A 24,484-nucleotide genomic window follows, 5' to 3' on the forward strand; every position below is an offset into this window, starting at 1 on the left:
TGCCTGCAAATTTATTTCAGTATCTTCGTCCAACCTTCAGTTAATTTGTGTTCAAGAATTTCTTATATAACGATGTAATCCTCTTCACCAGAAATACCACCACTTTGATCTTTGATCATTTCTCATTGCTTGGTATTCATGTCCAGAAAAGAGTAGGTTCAAGTAGTATTAAAATTCTTAAAGAATCTAATATGCTTTTCTACAGAGTAACAATGTTCTCTAAGTTCTTTTTTGGTTAACTTAGAATGTTCAGCAGCTCCGTTTTACAAAGATGGAAGGACTTCCTTGCACTTGCCAATGCATTAACCTTCAATTTTCTTCAAATAATGCAAGACTCACTAAAGTAAGTGACATCACAATGTTGCTTTATTATATTTGGCCTTTCTTTCTTCTGCCTGATCTTTCCCACCAAGCAGCTTGTGAGATTTTCTTTTCATTTTTACTCCATGAAATGTTTTCAGTTAGCAAAATGGCAAGTCTATCAACATTCTTGCAATTGACAAGAGACTTAAATGAAAGATCATTATCTGACCATCAGCTGAGGATTTCAATTTACCATACAAGTGCTGCTTTCCTAAGACACAGAATTGTTTTTGCCTTTTTGCTTTCTCTTGTTCCAAAACCAACTCTCCAAGGAGAGAAAGCACATTACATAAACTACCAAAGCCAGGCAAAACAGAATGATCTAAATATAAAATCAAAAAGTAAACTAAAAAGGGTACCTGATTAGAAAAGTGAGAACATAGTTACAACCGAATGTGTGAATATCACTGCTGTGATGCTGCTTCTTTAATAAGGTTATGTTGTCCTTAGTTTTTATTTCTGAGGGGTAGTAAAGGCAGAGGTTCTGATATGTCTGGAAATATCTCCTTGAAAAAGCTTTCAAGTTTTTTTTTTAAAACCCTTGTACAATGAAAGGAGACCAGCCAGTTTTCCCAGTTCAGAGTTTGGTTTGGTTTTAACAAGTTGTTTTGTTTGCAGCTGCTGGTCAGGTTTTAGCTGGGAACCCAGAGAAGCTGTACAGGAGCCAAAGGAACAGCTCCATGCTGATCCTGTCTCTCTCTGTGACATCTCTCTTGTAAGAACCTGTGTTTGTTATTACCTTTTCTTGCCAAGGAGGTCTTTATGAGGATTAAAGCAAGTATTTGGAACAGCATCATTAAGTTGTGATAGAGTTGATTAAGTTTTCAGATAGATTAAGCTGTTTTAAATTCATTTTGCTTTAGTTTTTGTTCCATTCAATAGTCTGTAAATAAATTCTGCTTTGTTTGAAACTAAGTGGTTGGGCCAGCTGCATCACTCCTGGAATATCCGCATTACACCTGCTTAAAACAACTGAAAAAATTAGGGTTTGGGCTGCTTTCTTGAAATGTTTTAAGGGGGTCTGTCCTGGTCCATAACAGCCACATAAAAGAAACAATGCATAATTTCCATAATATTTATAGATTTGGTGTGAGCCAACCTAAGATAGACCATGAGACTTTTAAACATAGGAACAAACATTAGGCCATTTGGCCCATTCAGTCTGCTCCACCATTCAATCATTGCTTATAAGTTTCTCAGCCCCATTTTCCTGCTTCCTCCCTGTAACCTTTGATCCCCTTAACAATCAATAACTAATCTATCTCTGTCTTAAATATACTCAATGACCTGACCTCCACAGTCTTCTGTAGCAATGAATTCCATACATTCACCACTGTCTGGCTGAAGAAATTTCTCCTTATCTCCATTCTCCTTTACTCTAAGGCTCTTCCTTTTGGTCCTTGTCTCTCCGACTAATGGAAGCATCTTCCCAATGTCCATTCTTTCCAGACCATTCAGTATTTTGTAAATTCAAATTGAATCCCCTCTCATCCTTCTAAACTCCATTGAGTATAGTCCCAGAGTTATTAAATATTCCTCATATGTTAAGCCTTTTATTCCTGGAGTCATTCTCGTGAACCTCCTCTGGATCCGCTCCACGGCCAGTACATTCTTATTGAGATATGGGGCCCAAAACTGTGCACAATACTCCAAATGTGGTCTGATCAGAGCTTTATAAAGCCTCAGAAGTACATCCCTGCTTTTATATTCTAGTCCTCTTGAAATATATACTGACATTGCATTTGCCTTCCTAACTACTGACTAAACCTTAAAGTTTACCTGAAAGAATCTTGGACTAAAATTCCCAAGTCCCTTTACAGTTCAGATTTCTGAATTTTCTTCATATTTAGAAAATAAACTGTACTCCTTTTCTTCCTACCACAGTGCATGACCTCACACTTTCCCATGTTGTATTCTATCTGTCACCTTTTGCCCACTCTCCTAACATGGTTAGAGACAAAAAACTGCAGATGCTTGAATCCAAGGTAAACAAGCAGGAGGCTGGAAGAACACAGCAAGCCAGGCAGCATCAGGAGGTGGAGAAGTCAACTTTTCAGGTGTAATCCTTCTTCAGGACTGGAGGTAGGTGTAAGGAGAACTACAGATAAGGTGGCGGAGATGGGTGGTGAGGTGGGGATAGGTGAATACAGGTAGAGGGTATGACCTGGTTGGTCAATGCGAGAAATGAATCTGGTAGTAGCTGGAAGGAAGAGTCGATCAGAGGAATGTAATGGAGGAGGAGGGGCTGGGAAGGAAATTAGGGGATAGGAAGGGAGGTTATTTGAAATTGGAGAACTCAAAGCTGCTTCCTCCAGTATCCGATGCTCCCAATGTTGTCTTCTCTACATCGGGGAGACCAAAAGTAAACTCAGGGCATGTTTTGTTCAGCATCTCAGCTGGAGCCAATCCGATGTCCCGGTCACTGCCCATTTTAATTCTCCTTCCCACTCCAATTCTGACATTACCATCCTTGGTCTCTTCCTTTGCCACAGTGAATCAGACAGTAAATCTGAGGAACAACACCCCATCTTCCGGTTGTGCAGCCTACAGCCCAAAGGACTCAATATAGTGTTCTCCAATTTCAAACAACCTCCCTGTCCTGACCCTTGCAGAACACCACTTGTCACCAGCTGACATCCTGAGAAGGACCTTTTATCCCTACTCTCTGCTTTCTGCCAGACGGCCAAAGTTCTATCCATGCTCACACCTTGCCCCGAACACCATGGGCCCTTATTTTACTCGTAGCTTCCTGTGCGGCATCTTGTGAAAGGCCTTCTGGAAGTCCAGGTAGGCTAACATCCATTAGCTCTCCTTGGTCTAATGTGCTTATTACCTCCTCAAAGAATTCTAACAGGTTTATAGGCATGGCTTCCCCTTTATGAAACCATGCTAACTTTGCCCTATTTTATCACTTCCAAGTATTCAGAAATCTCATCCTCTACAATGGACTTCAAAACTTTGCCATCAACCAAGGTCAGGTTAACTGGCTTGTAATTTCCTGTCTTTTGCTTTGCAGAAGAACCTTGATTATCCGAATACCAATTATACGAAAATCGGATTATCCGAAGGAAATCTTGAGGTGCCAATAGAAACATTATATCAAAGATGGTTTCTAACCGTGATCGCGTCTTTTGTTTACTGTGATTAAACAGGCACCGTCTCCTAATGACTGACCTCCCACCCTATCTCTCTCCCCACACTTTCTCTGGAGTTCAACAGAGGGGTGTACACTAACCACCCCCCAGCCTTCCCCAGATAATCTGACCAACATTGACCTGTACAGGGCAGAGGTGGAACCTGTCAAAAAGTTGCAGTAAATGGTTGTGTGTGTGGCTGTGGCTGTGTGCGTGTGCTATTTGGAGAATTACCCCACAAAGGCAGCAGCAGTCTTACTGATAGTGTCCTGTCTGGCTGCCCCAGAGAGGGGGCAGAGGCAGTGCTGGACAGGGATGGGGGGATGGGCGGGGGGGAAGTGTTGTACTGGGATGGGGGCGCAGGGCAGTGTTAGATGGGGATGGGGGCAGGAGTGGGGCAGTGTTGGATGGGGATGGGGCGGGGCAGTGCTGGATGGGGATGGGGTGTGGGGGGTGGGTGCTGTGCTGTACTGGGATGGGGGCAGGTGGGGAGCGGGGGCAATGCCGAATGGGGATGGGGGGGCAGGGCAGTGCTGTACTTGGATGGGGGCACGGGGAGGCGGGCAGTGCTGGATGGGGATGGGGGCGGGCGGGGGGAGGTGTTGGATCAGTTTAGGGGACAAGGGAGGTGCTGGGGGTGGGGGGGGGGGGGTGTTGGATGGGGTTTGGGGATGGGGGCTCGCGTGCTGTGTGCTGCTGCGGTCTCCTGAATGGGGAGCAGACTTTAAAAACTCCGAGTCCCAGAGGAAAGGCATTTAATCGATTAACCGAATAATTGATAATCCGAACGAAATAGTGCCTGCCCATAATCAAGGTTCCCCTGTACTCCCTTCCTAAACAGCGGGTAATAATAACAAATTTTCTGTCGCCTTGAAACCTCGAGCCGTCAACTCCAGTGATTCTGGAAGATCACCACTTTCTCTTCAGCCATCTCTTTCAGAACTCTGGGATGTAGTCCATCTGATCCAGGTGAGTATTCCACCTCCAGATTTTCCAGTTTTTCTAACCCCTTCTCCTTGGTTATGACCTCACCACCCACCCGCGGACTCGCTTGAATTTTTGCGGTGCTCCTCATTTCTTCCATTGTGAAGACTGACACAAAGTACTTATTCAATTCCTTAGCCATGTATTTGTTCCCCATTATTCCATGACCAGAGTCTTTTTCCAGCAGTCCAATGTCCAATTTTGTCTCTTTTTTTTCCTTTACATATTCAAAGAAACTCTTGCAATCTTCTTTTATATTACTGACTCACTTACCTTCATATTTAATCTTCTCCCTCCTTATTTCTTTTTTCATTGTCCTCCATACGTCTTTGGAGGTTTCCCAATCCTCTGGCTTCTCACTGCCCTTTGCCACATTATATGCTTTCTCTTTTGCTTTTATGCTGTCCCTGATTTCCCTCAAGAGCCATGGTTGCCTCATCCTTCCTTAAGGATGCTTCTTTTTCCTCGGGATGAATTAATGCTGTGTCTCCCAAATTATACCCAGAAACTCCTTCCATTCTGTTCCACTGTTTTTTCTACTTGGCTACGCTCCCAGTCAATTCTACTAAGCTCCTCTCTCATGCCTCTGTAGTTGGCTTTAGTCAACTGTCATACCATTACACTTGATTCCAGTTTCTTCCTCTCAAATTGCAGGGTAAATTCTATCACATTATGGTCACTGCCTCCTAAGGGTTCCTTTATCTTAAGTTCTCTTACTGTCCACGTCATTACATAACACGAAATCCAGAATTGCCATTTCCCTATTGGCCTCCACCACAAGCTGCTTTAAAAAGCCATCTTGTCGGCATTCCACAAGTTCATTTTCTTGCACTCCAATACCAACCTGATTTTCCCAGTCTACTTGCATATTGAAACGCCTCATAATCACTGGAACTTTGCGTTTCTTACACACCTTTTCTATCTCCTTGTGTATCTTGTGCCCCAAATATTGACTACTATTTGGAGGCCTGTACATAACTCCCATTACAGCTTTCTTTACCTATGCAGTTCCTCAACTCTACCCACATTGATTCTACATCATCTGACCCTACTTTGTTTCTTCCTTAGATATGGTGCCCAGACCAGACCTTTAACCTCCTGCTTGCTTGTTATTGGCCATTATACTTCTTGGAAGTTTACTTTTTCTTTCCGCCCCACTTTCTAGCTTAAAGTCCTGTTGACCACCCTATTTACCCTTTTCACTCACGCATTGATCCCAGCTCAGTTCAGGTAAAGACCATCCCAACAGATGCCTTCTGTTCCAATATGGCTGCTGGTATCCCATGAAAAGGAAGCCCTCTTTCCTGCACCTCCACTCTTTTAGCCATATGTTTACTGCCTTTATTCTCATCTTCCTATGCCAATTTGCACATGGGCTCGGGCAGTAATCCAGAGATTATAACCCTTGAGGACCTGTTCTTTAATTTAGCTCCTAGTTCCTGGTAATCGCTTAACAGGTCCTCTTTCCCAGACTTGCCTACGTTGTGTGACCTGATATGGATCACAATAACCTGATCCTCCCCCTCCCTCCCTAATATCCTTTCCAGCCAGTGAGAAATGTCTCTCACACTGACACCGGGCAGGCAACATACACTTCCAAAGGATATGTAACTTGTGTTTAAAAATGAAATATCTGACAATTTCCCAAGTTTAATATCCTTATGAAACATTACAGATTATTTATACATTTTCACGAGTGATTGTAACATGTGATTCATCCACATTTTTATTTATGATGCAAGTTTATGCCAGTTTTGTGCTGTCTGCTGTTATGCATTATTGCTGAATGTCGCAGTGTTGAATCACTGCTCATCTCAGCAGAAGAGGCCAATGTTAAATACTGATTGACATCATGACCTGCATGTTCTGCCTATTTCCAATGGATTGTCATTGCAAGCCCATTTACATCCTCATCAAAATATCATCTTCCACGCTCATGCTAGAAGTATGCTAGTGATACATTACATATATCCTATTTTGGAGCCAGAATACCATTTGCAGCATGAAAGTACTGCATTTAAATGTGTCAAATTGTGCTGTCTTAGTTTTATAAGGGCATTTAATTCAGGAAGAGTCAAGGATGATACTTGAATGAACTCATTTTAAAAAAGCTTTCTCAGCATGAAAGAATTTTAGGTCCCTTGTCAGAGGAACAATATTTCTCAGTTCAAATGACATAGATTTGCTGTATGGGATTAGACTTTTGAGCCCTTTTCAGGATAGATTCAAATATCATCAAGCTTACAATTTCATTGTGACAGAGAAGGTCGTTTTCTTCTTGTTTACTTCAAATATGGGTTATTTGACAAAGATTTCTTTTGACTTCCAAGACTCTATTTACAGTCTCAAAAAGCAATCAGAATTACAAATATCGAACCATTTTGCTATTCAGGTGATTTCAGCAAAGAGAGCGACGTGCAAAATTTCACCACAACTTTATGATTTTCAATGCTCTTCAAGACTTCCTCAACTCACTCCGTGAGTTCACAAAAATTGTTAGGAACACTGGACAGAAATAAAAATTTGTTATTAAAAGTGATTGCTCAAGCACATTGGAGCCGAGCCTGAAATTCCTGTCCTATTTTCCACGCCTCCTGCTGACTGAACACTGAAGAAAAAATGCTTGTCAACAATCTGGCCATAACTCAAAGCTGGAATTCCTGTCACACAAAAGAATCATCCCTCTGGTGCAAACAATTAACAAGGCCACTGTATGTCTGCACACTGTTTAAAATCACAGAAGAAAATACCAAACAAACAGTGATTTACCAATGTCTTTAAAAAAAGAACTTCACAAGATAATACATTTGGAAAACTGGGAACAAAATGGTTAGTATGGGAGGGTTGGTTTTTGGACTGTGAACAGTAGTGTGCTGCAAGGATCAGTGCTAGATCCACTGTCATTTATATAAATGATTTAGATATGAAGATATAGGATATGGAGGTGCCAGTATTGGATTGGGGTGGACAAAGTTAAAAATCACACAACACCAGGTTATAGTCCAACAGGTTTATTTGAAAGCACAAGCTTTCAGAGCACGGCTCCTTCATCAGGTAATGAGTAGGCAGGATCACAGGATACAGAATTTTCGTGAAAGATCAAAGTGTTTGCAACTGATGCAATGTATTGTACAAACCTAGATTAGTAGTAAGTGTTTAATCACTTCAAATAGGGACGTAGGTTTCATTTGATTAACATGTAAATCTCAGAACTTCTTTCAAGTAACAGTCCCGAGACAATGTGAGGTTTTATCAGTATTAAAGAAAAGGTGACATCTCAGCTCAGACAATGAATTAAGGTGTGCTGTTAGAGTCTGTCTGTAAATCAACCTTGAGTTAGACCGGTTCTATCTCCAAAGTAGGAATTTATAAAATGTCACATGGACTGACTGCCTGCAGATTGTGTGCTTTTTGAATAAAGTAGAATGTATCTCATATACAAATCTGCAAATGCAAATTTACCTCATAGACTTATATATGTCTGTGAGAATATGTGTGTATATGAGAGAGAGTGTGTGCGTGTGTGCGTGTGGGAGAGAGGGAGAGAGTGTGTGTGTATGCATGTAAGACAGTGTGTGTATGCTTGATAGAATGTGTGCTTGAGTATGATGAAGTATACGCCTGTGAGAGGGTGAGGGTGTGTATGAGAGATAGAACTTGATACGAGAAAGGGTCTGCATGAGTGTGAGCGTGATCGTGTGTAAGAGTGAGTGTGCATGTGTGCTTTTGTGAGTATAGTGTAGTGGGGTCACCTAGCATGTGACATGAACCCAAGATCTCAGTTAAGGTTGGAGGTATGGTTAATAAATTGTGCGAAGATTTGTAGCTCGGGTTCTCATTGTTGCGGTTCTGTTCGCCGAGCTGGGAATTTGTGTTGCAGACATTTCGTCCCCTGTCTAGGTGACATTCTCAGTGCTTGGGAGCCTCCTGTGAAGCGCTTCTGTGATGTTTCCTCCAGCATTTATAGTGGTTTGTCTCTGCCGCTTCCGGTTGTCAGTTCCAGCTGTCCGCTGCAGTGGCCGGGATATTGGGTCCAGGTCGATGTGCTTATTGATTGAATCTGTGGATGAGTGTCATGCCTCTAGGAATTCCCTGGCTGTTCTCTGTTGGGCTTGTCCTATAATGATAGTGTTGACCCAGTCGAACTCATGTTGCTTGTCATCTGAGTGTGTGGCTACTAGGGATAGCTGGTCGTGCCGTTTCATGGCTAGTTGATGTTCATGGATGCGGATCATTAGCTGTCTTCCTGTTTGTCCTATGTAGTGTTTTGTGCAGTCCTTGCATGGGATTTTGTACACTACATTGGTTTTGCTCATGCTAGGTATCGGATCCTTTGTCCTGGTGAGTTGTTGTCTGAGAGTGGCTGTTGGTTTGTGTGCTGTTATGAGTCCTCGTGGTCGCAGTAGTCTGGCTGTCAGTTCAGAAATGTTTTTGATGTATGGTTAATAAATTTGCAGATGACACCAAAATGGGTTGTGTAATGGGCAGTGAAGAAGATTACCTCAGAGTACAATGAAACCTTGATCTGAGGAGTGGCAGATGGAGTTTAATTTATATAAATGTGAGATGGTACATTTTGGTATGGCAAAGCAGGGCAGGACATATACACTTAATGGGAAGGTCCTGGAGAGTGTTTCCAATCAAAAAGACCCTGGAGTGCAGGTTTATATTGCCTTGAAAGTGGAGTCACAGGTAGACAGAGTAGTGAAGGTGGTGTTTGGGATGCTTGCCTTGATTAGTCAGTGCATTGAGTAGAGAAGTTGGGAGTTTATGTTACAGCTGTCTCGAACATTGGTTATGCCACTTTTGGAATACTGTATTCAATTCTGGTCTCCCTGCTTAGGAACGATTTTGCGAAATCTGAGAGGTTTCAGAAATGATTTACAAGGATGCTGCCAGGATTGGAGGGTTTGAGTTGTAGGGAGAAGTTGAATAGACTGGGGTTATTTTCATTGGAACATCTGAGGCTGAGGGGTGAACTTACAGAATTTTATAAAGTCATGAGGGGCATGGATAGTGTGAACAGTCAAGGAATAGGATGCAGTGTATGGTGGACAGAGATTGAAGCAGTAGAGAATGAAAGTAATCATGTCTGGAGGAGATAAATTCATGAATATGACTTTCAATAGGAAATACAATGAGATAGAAATTCAGTCTGATACAAATAATAACATTTAAAAAACATCTGGATGGGTATATGAACGGGAAGTATTATGACATTGAAGATGTGTACTGTACCTTTAGGACAGATTGAATGTTGTTTTGAACTGACAGCCTACAAGCACGTGAGATATGACTAACTAGCAGTCCTACAGTGTACTGGAAAATTGAAAATATGTAACATTTGGTGTGAAATAGATACGTGAGTTGGTTGCTGTTTTGACAACAATTTGAATTTAACCCATCAGTTTAAAGTATGCCCCAGGATACTAAAACACAATCAATTTTGAATTTATTGTCTTGCCAACATCGAACACATGAGACGATTTGATGTTGGGGGTATAAAAAAGGCAGGCAGTTTGAAAGTCAGACATTACAACTGCCAGTTGAAACACTCTCTATCAAATGTACCTTTTGATATGAAACAACTTCACAGTTAAAAAAAATGATCCAGGGAGATCTTCAGCCGGAAGAAAAAAGACACTGAAACGACAGCCATTATATGGTTTGGAAATTAAGTTGATGTAATTTTAAAGAGTGTTTTATTATTTGAAATAGTATATTTTTATAGACTTGGAGGCAGGTCATAAGCAGTTAAGAGAGGGGGGGGGGCTTAAGAGTTGTGAATAGTTGTTGTTTAATGTTCATTTTTAGAGTTAAAGAAAATTAATTTTATTTTCTTTAAATAGTGGAATTTGGGAGTTCTCTATCACTCATACTTTAACAGATTATGAGACAAGGTGAGATTTTCTGGGTGTTTGGTTTAATTAACAGAAGAGTTCACTGCCATGTCATAACAGAAGGATTTAAAGCCATATGGGCCAAATGCTGGCAAATGGGACTAGATTAATTTGGAATATCTGGTCGGCATGCTTGAGTTGAACCGAAGGGACTGTTTCTGTGTTGTACATTTCTATGACTTTATGACTCTCAACAGATATTTTAAACTCACGTCCAGTTACTTAGTTATCACTCACACTAAATTTATCTTTACAGGGTTAGACCGAATAAGAGAGACACTTACAAACTTCTTCCAATCCAGACAGCCTCATTGCTTTATGTTGCAACTTTATATACTTAGAAAAGATCCTACACATTAGCTCCCTCAGCAACAGGGATCTTGTTTGGAATCAATAAATAATAGAATGAGTGGCACAGAAGAAGGCTACATAGCTCATCATGTATTCACCTACTGCCTCTCGACTGCTGTTTTCGCTTCGCTGTGAAAACGTTTTCTCTTCAGAATATGATCCATTTGCTTTTCAAAGTTTTGTTCACTCTACCTCCACCACACTGGCAGGCAATGCATCAAATTCCTAACCGCTTGCTGTGTAAAACATTCTGTCTTTATGTCTCTCTTGTTCCTTTTGTCAATCATTGGAAATATAAATGCTGCCTTGCTCTCAATCCTTGCATTAATGGACACAGTTTTTCGTTATCTATTCTAACCAGACACCACATGATTTTAAATATTTATATGAAATCTCTCCACAATCTTCTGTTCTTCAAGGAGAATATCCCAGTTTCTCCAATCTAATAACATAACTGATTTTCCTCACTCTGCTCTCTTTCTCTCTCCTGCATTCATTAAAATTGTGATATTGAACTGAACAGATATTGGACCAGAGTTAGGCCATTCAATCAGTTGAGTCTACTCAACCATTCAATCATGGCTAATGTTTCTCAACCCTGTTCACCTGCTTTCTCCCCATAACCCTTAACCCACACAAATCAAAAACCTATTGACCTCTGTTTTAAATAATCAATGACGTGGCCTCCACAACCTTCAGTGGCAATGAATTTAGAATAACTGCCAAAGGTCAACCCTTGACTCTCAGGCTATGCCCTTGGATCTTAATCTCTCCTACTAATGGAAACATCTTCCTCACATCTATTTTAACCAGGCCTCTCAGTATTCTGCAAGTTGCATTGAGATCCCCCCAATCCCTCCAAACTCCATTGAGTAGAGGCCCAGACGACACAACTGTTCCTCATATGTCAAGCCCTTCTTCCCCGGGATCATTCTGGTAAACGTCCGCCAGATCCCCCTTCCAATGCTTCCTTCGATAAATGCTTCCTTCGATACAGGGCCCAAAACAGCTCACAATATTTTAAATGCTGTCGAACCAGAGCCTGATACAACCTCAGCAGTATATCTCTGTCTTGTATTGTAGCCCTATTGAACTGAATGCTAACATTGCATTTATCTTCTTAATTGTCAAGTGAACCTGATGTTAACCTTAAGAGAATCTGAAGTCTCTTGTACTTCAGAGTTCCGAAGCCTTTCCACATTTATAAACCAGTCTACAGTTCTATTCTTCCTACTGAAGTGCATAACCTCAAAATTTTACACATTGTATTTTTCTGATACTATTTTGCCCACTCTCCTACTCCATCCATGTCCTTCTGCATCCTCCCTGCTTCATCAATGCTGCCTATCATAAATATTTGTGTCACTTGTAAACTTAGCAACAATGCATTTAGTTCCTTCCTCCAGATCATTAATGTACGACGTGAATAGTTACAGTCCCAACACTGACTCCTGGGGAATACCACTATTCACAGTTGCCTTTCTAAAAAAAATGTCCTTATACCCACAGTTTACTTTCTGCCAAGCAAGCTATCCCCAATCTATGCCAGGATCATGTCCCTAAAATATGGGCTTTTATCTGAAATATCAGCCTCCTGTGTAACACATTGTCAAAGGCCTTCTGGAAATCCAAGTAGAGAGAAATCAGGAGGGCAACAAGGGGACATGAGATAGCTTTGGCAAATAGGGTTCAGGAGAGTCCAAAGGGTTTTTATATAATACATTAAGGTCAAAAGGATAACCAGGGAGAGAAACGGGCTCCTCAAAGATCAGGAAGGCAGCCTATGTGTGCAGCTGCAAGAGATGGGGGAGGTACTAAATGAGTATTTTGCATCAATGTTTACTGTGGAGAAGGACATGGAAGATATAGAATGTGGGGAAATAGATGGTAACATCTTGAAAATTGTACATATTATAGAGGAGGAGATGCTGGATGTCTTGAAACGTACAAAAATAGATAAATCTCCAAGACCTGATCAGGTGTACCTGAGAACTCTGTGGGAAGCTAGGGAAGTGATTGCTGGGCCCCTTGCAGAGATATTTGTATCATCGATAGTCACAGGTGAGGTGCCAGAATACTGGAGGTTGGCTAACATGGTGCAACTCTTTAAGAAAAGTGGTAAGGACAAGCCAGGGAACTATAGGCCAGTGAACCGGACATCGGTGGCAGGCAAGTTGTTTGAGGGAATTCTGAGGGACAGGATTTACACGTATTTGGAAAGGCAAGGGCTGATTCGGGACAATCAGCATGGCTTTGTGTGTGGGAGGTCAAGTCTCATGAACTTGATTGAGCTTTTTTGAAGAAGTAACAAAGAGGATTGATGAGGGCAGAGTGGTGGACGTGATCTATATGGACTTCAGTAAGGCATTCGACAAGGTTCCCCATAGAAGACTGGTTAGCAAGGTTAGATCTCATGGAATACAGAGAGAACTAGCCTGGCTTGAACGTAGAAGACAGAGGGTGGTGGTGGAAGGTTGCTTTTCAGACTGGAGGCCTGTGAACAATGATGTACCACAAGGATCTGTGCTGGGTCCACTACTGTTCATCACTTACGTAAATGATTTGGATGTGAACAAAAGAGGAATAGTTAATAAGTTTTCAGATGACACCAAAATTGGTGGTGTGGTGGACAGCGAAGGTATTTACCTCAGATTACAACGGGATCTTGATCAGATGGGCCAGTGGGCTGAGAAATGGCAGATGGAGTTTAATTTAGATAAATGTAAGGTACTGCATTTTGTAAAAGCTAATCTTAGCAGGACTTATACACTTAATGATAAGGTCCTAGGAGGTATTGCTGAACAAAGAGACTTTGGAATGCAGGTTCATACCTCCTTGAAAGTAGGAAGATAGGATAGTGAAGAAGGCGTTTGGTATGCTTTCCTTTAATGTTCAGAGCTTTGAATAGAAGACTTGGGAGGTCATGTTGTGGCTGTACAGGAAATTGGTAAGGCCAGTTTGGGAATATTGCATGCAGTTCTGATCTCCTTCCTAGCAGAAGGATGTTGTGAAACTTGAAAGGGTTCAAAACGATTTACAAAGAGGATGGCGGGGTTGGAGGATTTGAGCTATAGGGAAAGGATGACTAGGCTGGGGCTGTTTTCCTTGAAGTATTGGAGGCTGAGGGGTGGCCTTATAGAGGTTTATAAAATCATGAAGGGCATGGATAGGATAAATAGATAGACCCCTGGAGTTGGGGAGTACAGAATTAGGGAGCATAGGTTTAAGGTGAGAGGGAAAAGCTATAAAAGGAACCTAAGAGGCTTTTTTTTTTCACAAAGAGGGTGGTGCATGTATGGAATGAGCTGCCAGAGGAAGTGGTGGAGTCTAGTACAACTACAGCATTAAAAAGGCATCTGGATGTGTATATGAATAAGAAGGGTTTAGCGGGATTTGGGGCATGTGCTGGCAAATGGGACTAGATTAGGTTAGGATATCTGGTCACAATGGACAAGTTGGACAGAAGGGTCTCTTTCCGTGCTATACATCTCTATGACTCTACGACTTCCACTGGCTCTTTTCTGTCTATCTTGCTCAGTACCTCCTCAAAGCATTCTCACAGATTTGTCAGGCATGACTTCCCCATGACGAAGCTGTGCTGACTCAGTTGTATTTTACCATGCACAGAATACTGTAGTGAATGCTGTATGGGAGTTTTATAATAGATATATTCCACGCTGTGGCTGAGAAAGCAAATAATTCAGTATGTAGAGTGCTGCTCTGCTCCCTTTTTATGAAAGTAACGGGCTCTGTATTTCTGATGATATCACAATCAGGGCTTCCTCACAAATCAGAGACAGTAGTTTCATTTGGACAGTTTCCTATTCCAAGGACCATCCAGACAATTATGGTCCAGTAACATATTCAGATACTTACAGGTCCAGCATCACAGACAGCTACTTTGACTGTTCCTGTGTAAGAATATGCACACGAGGTAAGAGTGCTAGTCAATGGGGACTTAGGGTAGATAAAGGTCCCATTATGAAGGGATTGGTTAGCAGGCATGTATGGTGCCACATGCAGAGATATCAGTGGATAAAGCGACAAGTGGATAGTTGTCAAAGATGTGGTTTACCAGGTAGGTAGGTTGTCAGGTGGCTATGGCTAGGATGTTGTGAAGTGCAGGGTGCAAGGTGTTAGGAAGTGATAATGTATTGAAGGAAGATAGGGTCAATTTGGAGTAATCTGGTTGATGTGGGGGTTCTTTGTTGAGATCTATGGGCTGGCGAGTGTCAAGTCTGACAACAGGATTGACAGCCCCAACAAGGAAGGGAGACCACATCTAGACTGGGGTGAAGGGGTAGAGGCAGAAGCAGGAGGTCAGTTCTAGAGCAGAGAAGTTTGAGGGTCCAGCGTAGGCATGGTTGATAGTTTGTGCCAGGGTATTTTGGGTCTGACATCGGTGCAGGTGTTGCCAGCTTCAGCAGCAGGGGAAGGGAATTTGGTTCCAGAGCACAAAGGAATGGGGTCTGGTTCAGATGGATGGTGGAGTTTGTCTAGAGTGGAGGAAGGAGGTATCAAGTCTTAGCAGGGAATGAGGGGTCAGGTTGCAGGGTGCGATGTTGTTAGGTCCTGGAATAGAGGGATGGTGATCAGATCTGGTGGTGGCCATGTGAAGTTAGCTTCTGGGGGATTGTAGGTCTTTTGGCATGTAGTTGAAAGAGTAAGTTAGGGGTCAGTTTTTAGTTACTCAGGATTTGGAGTAGGCATACTGTTCAACCTTAACCATTCAACTTCTCCTGAACAACTGTTTACTTAACTTGAATGGAGCTCTCAGAATTCTCTCATCTAAATGGATATTTTCAAAAGGATCCAGCCATAGGGAAACTGTCCAGACCATTTTTCGATTTCTGGGGCAATTCCTTTGGGGTCTGCTACTGTGGAGATTCCACAAAGTTTCCATACACCTCTCCCATTTACATTTCAGGCACAATTATCCGGCCATCGGAAAATCAAAGCCTGAGAGTCTGTCCTGGCAGCAAAACATACAAAAATAAATCTCAGCAATAATAAAAATTCTAGGCACTAGTGGAAATGAGATACTTTAGAGATTACTATTAGTGAGAACAAAATACCAGATAATACTAAAACAAAGTACTAATGGGACTTGAAATAAATATATCACTTGAACCTAATGATTTACATTATGGAGTGTTGAAAGAGGTTACCACTGAGATCGTGGATGATGATATCTTCCAAAATTTAGATAGTTTAGTGGTTTCATCAGTTTGCAAACTGGTGAATGTGACTCCAATACCTAAGAAAAGAAGCTGGGAGAAAGTAGGGAATTACAGTATCATCAATCAGGGAAAATGCTAGAACTTATAACAATGTGTCTGATAACAGGACACTTCGAAAATTAAGTTAGGACTGGCAAGTCAACATGGATTTATGAAAAGGAAATCACATGTAACAAATCTGTTAGAATGTTTGAGGTTGTAATTTGTAGAATATAAGAAGAGGAAGCTGATGGATGTAGATATAGAGCCTTGATGAGACCATACCTGGAGTATTCATGGATGTCCATAGAATCCCTATGGCGTGGAAACAGGCCTCTCAGCTGAACAAGTCCATACCAACTTTTGACGAGCATCCCACACAGACCCAGACCCACATCTCTATCCTTTCCCTGTAACCCTGCACCTAACCTCACATCTCTGGATAATATGGGCAATTTAGCATAGCCAGTCCACCTAATTTGCACAGATTTGCACTGTGGGAGGAAACTACAGCACCCGGAGGAAACCCACACAGACCCGTGAATAACGTGCAAACTCCACGCAGTTGCCTGAGGCTGGAATCGAATCCGGGTCCCTGGTGCTGTGAGGCATGATGCCGCCCCACTGCAGGGGGAATGTAACAAGTGCAATTTTGTTCTCTTTACGTATGGATAGGTATACTTGTCATTGAGCAAGTGTAATGAAGATTCAGTAAACTACTTTCTGTGATGAAGTGTATTGGGGCAAAAAAAATGAAATAAAAACAATGAGGGATAATCTTAATTAAAAGAGACTACTATCATTCTGAAAGTTTACAACTGCGACTTTGCAGTCCTCCCAGACATAAACATTTTCCTCATATTAACACTCTTATTCTTCCTTTTGCTTAAGAAGTGTTAGGACTGCTGTTGGTTCTCAGCTAATATAAAATGGCTGCTGGAGTTTTTGTTTGACACAAAAAATGGCCACTGCCGACTGTTAACTGAAGCAGTAATTTATAGAGGAGAAAGTGAGGTCTGCAGATGCTGGAGATCAGAGCTGGAAATGTGTTGCTGGAAAAGCGCAGCAGGTCAGGCAGCATCCAGGGAACAGGAGAATCGACGTTTCGGGCATATGCCCGAAACGTCGATTCTCCTGTTCCCTGGATGCTGCCTGACCTGCTGCGCTTTTCCAGCAACACATTTCCAGCTCTGAACTCCAGCATCTGCAGACCTCACTTTCTCCTCAAAGATTTCAACCTACTGCGAATCCTCTTACAAGGATGCCTTCCTCGAAGAAGCTCTCTTCCTCCATTCCTGAAGGGCTTATGCCCGAAACGTCGATTCTCCTGTTCCCTGGATGCTGCCTGACCTGCTGCGCTTTTCCAGCAACACATTTCCAGCTCTGAACTCCAGCATCTGCAGACCTCACTTTCTCCTCAAAGATTTCAACCTACTGCAAATCCTCTTACAAGGATGCCTTCCTTGAAGAAGCTCTCTTCCTCCATTCCTGAAGGGCTTATGCCCGAAACGTCGATTCTCCTGTTCCCTGGATGCTGCCTGACCTGCTGCGCTTTTCCAGCAACACATTTCCAGTAATTTATAGAATCAGACTCACAGCATTTGCGCTCATAGCAACCAGGAAAGGTAATCAAGTATCCAATAGACATCACTTATTAAGTAGAAATGCTTTTAAGATAAAAAAACATAGCCATGACTTATGGTAAGACTGCTCTGATAAGGGAAGCAATGATAGAAACTCACCTTGCAAGCTAATTTAAAGTTTTCTATTCAATATCAGATAGAAGGAGAAAAAGTTTGACTTACATCAGTTTATATACATGTGTGAGTGTGTGCATAAACATAGATATATGTGTATAATAGTAGTTTTAATGTATTTGACATCAAGACATTTAGTTTTAGACAGTTTTAGACACGGATACTGTCTTCAAGGAACACTCTTGGAAAAACCTTAATGGAGGTCTCTTTTGCCAGCCAATTCTACATTGGTTATTTAGAAAAGATTAGAAATGTCTGATCCCATAATAATTAAGACTCAAGGTAATTATCGTTACACATTATATACACCTTTAAATTCTAAATGCACCAACAAATTAACATTACATTAATTGAATTCCTATGGATAGATAGCCTTAGACACCAGGAAAAGCTCCTTGCTAGCAGGGAGAATTGAATAACAAGTGCAGAATTCATCACTGTTGGAATGTGGTTGTGAAAGCCCAAGAATAGGTGGTAAAGGAGGCTAGTAAACATCATGAGATCATGGGAAGACTTAAGATTGTCCATCAATTTGTCCATCATTAACCATGCAGTCACATAATTAACCTGACTGGATGTGTATGTAATCAATGAACAATATCAGTTTGTAATTGTCAAAGGCAGGCTGAAAACAAATACACAAAAATTTATGTCTTTCCTTTGTTCAGAGAAGCAGCTTCTGAACCCCCAGAGGTTTGTTCCCACTGGTGTAAAATCAATAATTTTTTGATGTTGGAAGTAGATCCCCAGTGTTGAGTGATTTATTTAGTCATTCCACCCAAACAAAGAAAGTGTCCCATGAGGAAAAATTAAATGGATCAGGCTTTTGCTCTTAGGAGTTAATAAAAAAAAAAACAACAAATGCTTCACAGAGCTTGACAAGGAAGATGCAGGAAGCAAGTTTCCCCTGGTTGGATAGGCATCCAGATCCAGGGGACATAGCTTCAGAACAAGGGTAGATCTTTTCGGACTATGCTGTGCAAGGAAAGTTTTTAGATGTGTGAGGAAAACTTTTATTTTTACATGGATGGTGGCAGGTGCCTAGAATGTGCTGGCAGTGGAGGTGGTACAACCAAACATGATAACAACATTTAAGAGGCACTTAGACTGTTACATGAACAGGTAGGAAATAGAGGGATAAAGACCATGTGCAAGCAGATGGGATTAGTTTAAATGGCATGATAGCACAGAAATAGTTGCCAAAGGGCCGGTTCCTATGCTGTACTGTTCTAGGTTGGGAAAAACATCTTCACAGAGAGAGTGGTGAATCTTTCAAATTCTCTGCTTTGAGAGCTATTGCAGTGATTGGAACCAAATGGATCTCATTGACTATGAGGTTGTTAAGTTGGGCAAATCAGGGAGTCCTGGCTGACAGATATAAACAGGAGATTCAGGAGTCTCCTGATTATAGGGACTGGGTTTGAGCTGGCTGGTCACCAGCCCATGCACAAACCCCATATAAATTAGATTAGATTACATTACAGTGTGGAAACAGGCCCTTCGGCCCAACAAGTCCACACCGACCCACCGAAGCGCAACCCACCCATACCACAAACCTAACACTACGGGCAATTTAGCATGGCCGATTCACCTGACATGCAAATGTTTGGACTGTGGGAGGAAACCGGAGCACCCGGAGGAAACACACGCAGACACGGGGAGAACGTGCAAACTCCACACAGTCAGTCGCCTGAAGCGGGAATTGAACCTGGGTCTCCGGCGCTGTGAGGCAGCAGTGCTAACAACTGTGCCACCGTGCCGCCCACTATGCCACCGTGCTGCCCACGGTTGACTTGGTGGCTGGCTACCAGACTCTGTGCAGTTATTTCAGACATGTTGTTCAAGATTGAGATTGATAGATTTCAATGGATTAAAATCCCAAACAATATGGCAATAGTGCAGGGAAGTGGTGAAATTGGTGATCAGCCACAACCAAATTGAATGTTAGAGTGAGCACAAAAGGGGTGAATGATCTACTCCTTATGATCTTCATTATAAAACACAGGATCTAGAATGCTTTATGCACTTCTCCTTTAAGCTGTTCTCCTTAAAACTGTTCTGCCACCTTTAATGATTTGAGCACATTAACAAGCAGATCCCTCCATTCATACATCCCCTTTAGGATTGTGCCCTTTTATTTATATTAACTTTTCTCTTTCATCGGATCAAAGTTAATCATTTTACACTTCTCTGCATTAAATTTCATATGTCGCTTGTTTGCCCATTCCACCAACCTGGCTGAGCTGCTTTGAAATTTAAAACTATCTAATTCACAGTTCACAATGCATCCAAACCTGTTGTCTGAAAATTTCAATATTTTGTGTTGTTGCCCAAGTCTAGGTGTTGAAGGTGTATCAGGAAGAGCAGTGGCCTGAGCATTGATGTCTTGTGAATGTCTCTATGATTTTTTTTTAGATTACTAATTAGGTTAGATTAGATTAGATTCGATTCGATTACTTAGTGTTCAAACAGGCCCTTTGGCCCAACAAGTACACACCGACCCTCCAAAGAGGAACCCACCCAGACCCATTCCTCTACATTTCCCCCTTCACCTAAGGCTGCTGGCAATTTAGCATGGCCAATTCACCAAACCTGCACATTTTTGGACTGTGGGAGGAAATCGGAGCACCCGGAGGAAACCCAAGCAGACACGGGGAGAATGTGCAAACTCCACACAGACAGTTGCTTGAGGCTTTCTTCCAGACTGAAAAAAATCACTTCACCACACTGTTTCTTGTCACTTAGCCAATTTTGTATCAGTTACTCTCCCTTTTATCTCACATGCTGAAACTTCATTCAGAAGTTTATTGCGTGGCAGTTTATTAAGTACCTTTCAGAAATCCACCTAACACAGAATTTTCCATTACCTTATCAAAAATGTTGAGGAAGTGAGGTAAAGTTAACCTTCCCTTATCATTTCTAAAAGCTTACACAGCAATTTTATCTGACTGATTTATAGTTGCATGTTATACTTAGATATTTGTTTGAAGAAGAATGTAATGGCTGCCAATCTCCAGTCATCTGGCACCACCACTCTATCTAAGGAGCTTTTGAAGATTATGCTCAATGCTTCCCTTATTTCTGCCGTTCATTCCACGGATGCATCTCATTGTCTCCTTTTGACATATCAAGGTCTCGAGACCACGCTGCTCTCAACCTGTATTATAATGGGTGATCATTTAACCAGGCTATTATTAAAGTACAGAGAGCCTAATAACTCCTGCTTATCAATTTAAACCAATTTATTGTTTCAATTTCTGCTCTTTCACCATAACCTGTGCAGCATAACTTTCCAGAGTCAAGACAAATATGGAGTACTCAGTTAATAACACAGCCTTGCCATTTAATCCAACGTCGAAATTCAATTTCAGTTCCATAACTGATCCCACTCTTTTTAAAAATCATCCATTTACTATACTTTTAGAAAAGTCTTTTGGATTCCCTTTTACATTGGCTGTCATTGTGACACTCTGCTTCTTGATTTCTTCTCTATTACATCTATCCTTGATTCGCTTTATCTTCTTTCCACCTTTTATCACATAAGGAAGCTCTGCGTTAAGTTGACCCACTTTTCCCCTTCATGAAAATGTAGCTTGTACCCTAAAAAGTATCCCTACAGATTAGATTCCCTGCAGTATGGAAACAGTCCCTTCGGCCCAACCAGTCCACACCGACCCTCTGAAGAGTAACCCACCCAGACCCATTTCCCTCTGACTAATGCACCTAACACTATGGGCAATTTAACATGGCCAATTCACCTGAACTGCACATCTTTGGACTGTGAGAGGAAACCAGAGCACCCGAAGGAAACCCACGCAGAGAACATGCAAACTCCACACAGGCAGTCATCTGAGGCTGGAATTGAACCTGGGACCCTAGTACTGGAAGATAGCAGTGCTAACCACTGAGCCACCATGTCACCTGAAGGCAATTCATTCTTCTATTAATAGCTTACTCTGTCATTCTAATGTATCAAGGTCTGATCTGTTCTAACTGAATTTCCCTCACTGATTAATTATTCTTTATCGATATTTCTGTTGTAGTTTATGGAATCTGATATTAATTTTAAAAATCAGTCACTTCAAGGAATGATAAGATAAACATTTTGCTAAAGTTAAAGCTTACACATGTGAAGGCATGTTATTAGCTTTATTAGGAGTTAGAAGATAGCATGAAAGGATAGGGTTATGTACTCACGTTGAAAGAAATACACACCAGGGAAATGATATATTGGCCTTGAAATGAATGCAGTGAGGATTATCCAGATGCCACCTGTGTTCTGAGGATTAAATTTTATGGAGAGTTTAGACAAATTATGCTTTTATTTCCTGGGATAAAGAAGGTTAAGTTGTGATCTTGCTCAGATTTTTAGGATTGTGATATGACAGGTAAAAGCACAACAACTACTGGCAGATATCAACACCTACCAAATGAAGGAATTTGACCCCACACCACAACTCACCAATAGAATAAATAACACACTAAGGAATCTACAAAAAAAAGGACAGATAACCAGAGCTGACCTACAAAGAATGAAACCGGAAAGCAACAACACCCCCAGATTCTATGGATTACCTAAAGTACACAAACCAGACATCCCACTCAGACCCATAGTATCACTACCAGGGACACCATCATACAAACTGGCCAAAGAACCACAACAGAAACTGAAACACATGGTCAGCGGATCCAAACACTCGATACAATCAACACAGGAATTCTTGGATATCATCAGAAATATACACATAGACAAAGAAGAAACCATGATATCATTCGACGTGACGGCACTGTTCACTTTGATTGACAAAACCCTAGCCAGAGAAACAATAGCCAACCTACTGGACATACAGAACAGAAAACAGGACGCTGAACCTATCAACAAAGACGGCATACTTAAACTACTGGACTTGTGCCTCACAACACACTTCACATTCAACAACCAGATAGACGAACAAATCAACGGAACACCCATGGGATCACCAATCTCGGGACTCATAGCAGAGGCAGTTATGCAAAGGTTAGAACAAACAGTCCTACCACAAATTCAACCCAAACTCTGGGTCAGATATGTCGATGACACGATTGCAATCATTAAAAACATGGAAATAGAAAAAACACACCGGATTATCAACGCCACACTCACAGGAATCCGATTCACGAGAGAAGAAGAAAAGGATAGCCAACTCCCATTCCTAGACGTGATGGTACAGAGAACACCGAACAGAGAATTCACTACAAGGGTATACAGGAAAGCCACACACACAGACTCAGTCCTAAACTATGAAAGTAACCACCCCAACACACACAAACGAAGCTGCATCAGGACACTATTCAAAAGGGCCACAACACACTGCAGTACACCAGAACTGCAAAAAGAAGAAGAGGAACACCTATACAAGGTATTCACCAAAAACGGATACCCGCGCAACTTCATCAACAGATGCCTAAGAGAAAGACCACGGAACGAGGACATACCACAACCAAAAGGACTAGCCACACTACCATACATCAGGAGCATCTCAGAACTGACAGCCAGACTACTGCGACCCCTAGGACTCATAACGGCACACAAAACAACAACCACGCTCAGACAACAACTCACCAGAACGAAGGACCCGATACCCAACATGAGCAAAACTAATGTAGTGTACAAAATACCATGCAAGGACTGCACAAAACACTATATAGGACAAATAGGAAGACAGCTAACAATCCGCATACATGAACATCAACTAGCCACGAAACGACACGACCAGCTATCCTTAGTAGCCACACACGCAGACAACAAGCAACATGAATTCGACTGGGACAACACTACTATCATAGGGCAAGCCAGACAGAGAACAGCCAGGGAATTCCTAGAGGCATGGCATTCATCCACAAACTCCATCAACAAACACATCGACCTGGACCCAATATACCAACCACTACAGCGGACAGCTGAAACTGACAACCGGAAGCGGCAGGGACAGACCACTATAAACACCGGAGGAAACATCAAAGAAGCGCTTCGCAGAAGGCTCCCAAGCACTGATGATGTCGCCTAGCCAGGGGACGAAACGTTTGCAACAAAAACTTCCAGCTCGGCGAACAGAACCACAACAAAATAGTCTTACACTCAGAGTCATGTCATTTGGGAACAAAGTTAGGGATAACGTCAAAGGGTGAAAGAATTCCCTTCCTCAAACATCAGTAGATGATGTCTTAACTAAGAACTTCAAATCAGAAATCCACAGATTATTTTGAGAGATCAAAATATTAAGGAATATGGGGCCAAGGCTAAATATCAGAACAGGAATGAGGAGCTGACTGGCATTTTCCTCCTGCTATCCCAAGGTCAGTGGTTATATAATGAAAGAGACACCTCTATTTATACAGGGCAAAGGGCAAAAGAATTCTTCACTGTCCAAATCAATTGTCAAGTGTGTTACTGGAAAGAATATATACAGCCAGATTTGGAAGCTCAATTTTTTTGAAAGTGAATGATACACATGTCAGATTCCAGACGTCAGATTAGTTCAGTAATATGAGACAATGTTTTCGTAGAATTTGTCTATATTGCTGTTTCTGAGACATTCTTTGAGAATTGTTTCATAATTCTTTCAGGATTTCTGTCTTGTAACACGTAATTGCTTAAACAAGATTCACCAGGTTGTTCATTTAAAAATGGTGGGATATTGATAACATGTTAAAACACAAAAACGCATGTCGTATAGCTGAATTAATGTAGGATTCTTTATTGAAAAGAATTTCCTTAATATTATGCTGCACAGAAA

At 41.6% G+C, this 24,484-nt stretch overlaps 1 protein-coding gene across 1 annotated transcript in view; it reads right to left on the bottom strand.

Annotated features, from left to right (window-relative positions):
- LOC122551725 (low-density lipoprotein receptor-related protein 1-like) overlaps positions 1–24,484 on the bottom strand; it is a 1,910,187-nt gene that overhangs the window by 1,127,498 nt on the left and 758,205 nt on the right. The window lies entirely within an intron of this gene.

This window comes from Chiloscyllium plagiosum, unplaced genomic scaffold, assembly GCF_037043375.1.
Source record: "Chiloscyllium plagiosum isolate Xiang-an unplaced genomic scaffold, Cpla_swu_hap1 HiC_scaffold_7, whole genome shotgun sequence".
NCBI lineage: Eukaryota > Metazoa > Chordata > Chondrichthyes > Orectolobiformes > Hemiscylliidae > Chiloscyllium > Chiloscyllium plagiosum.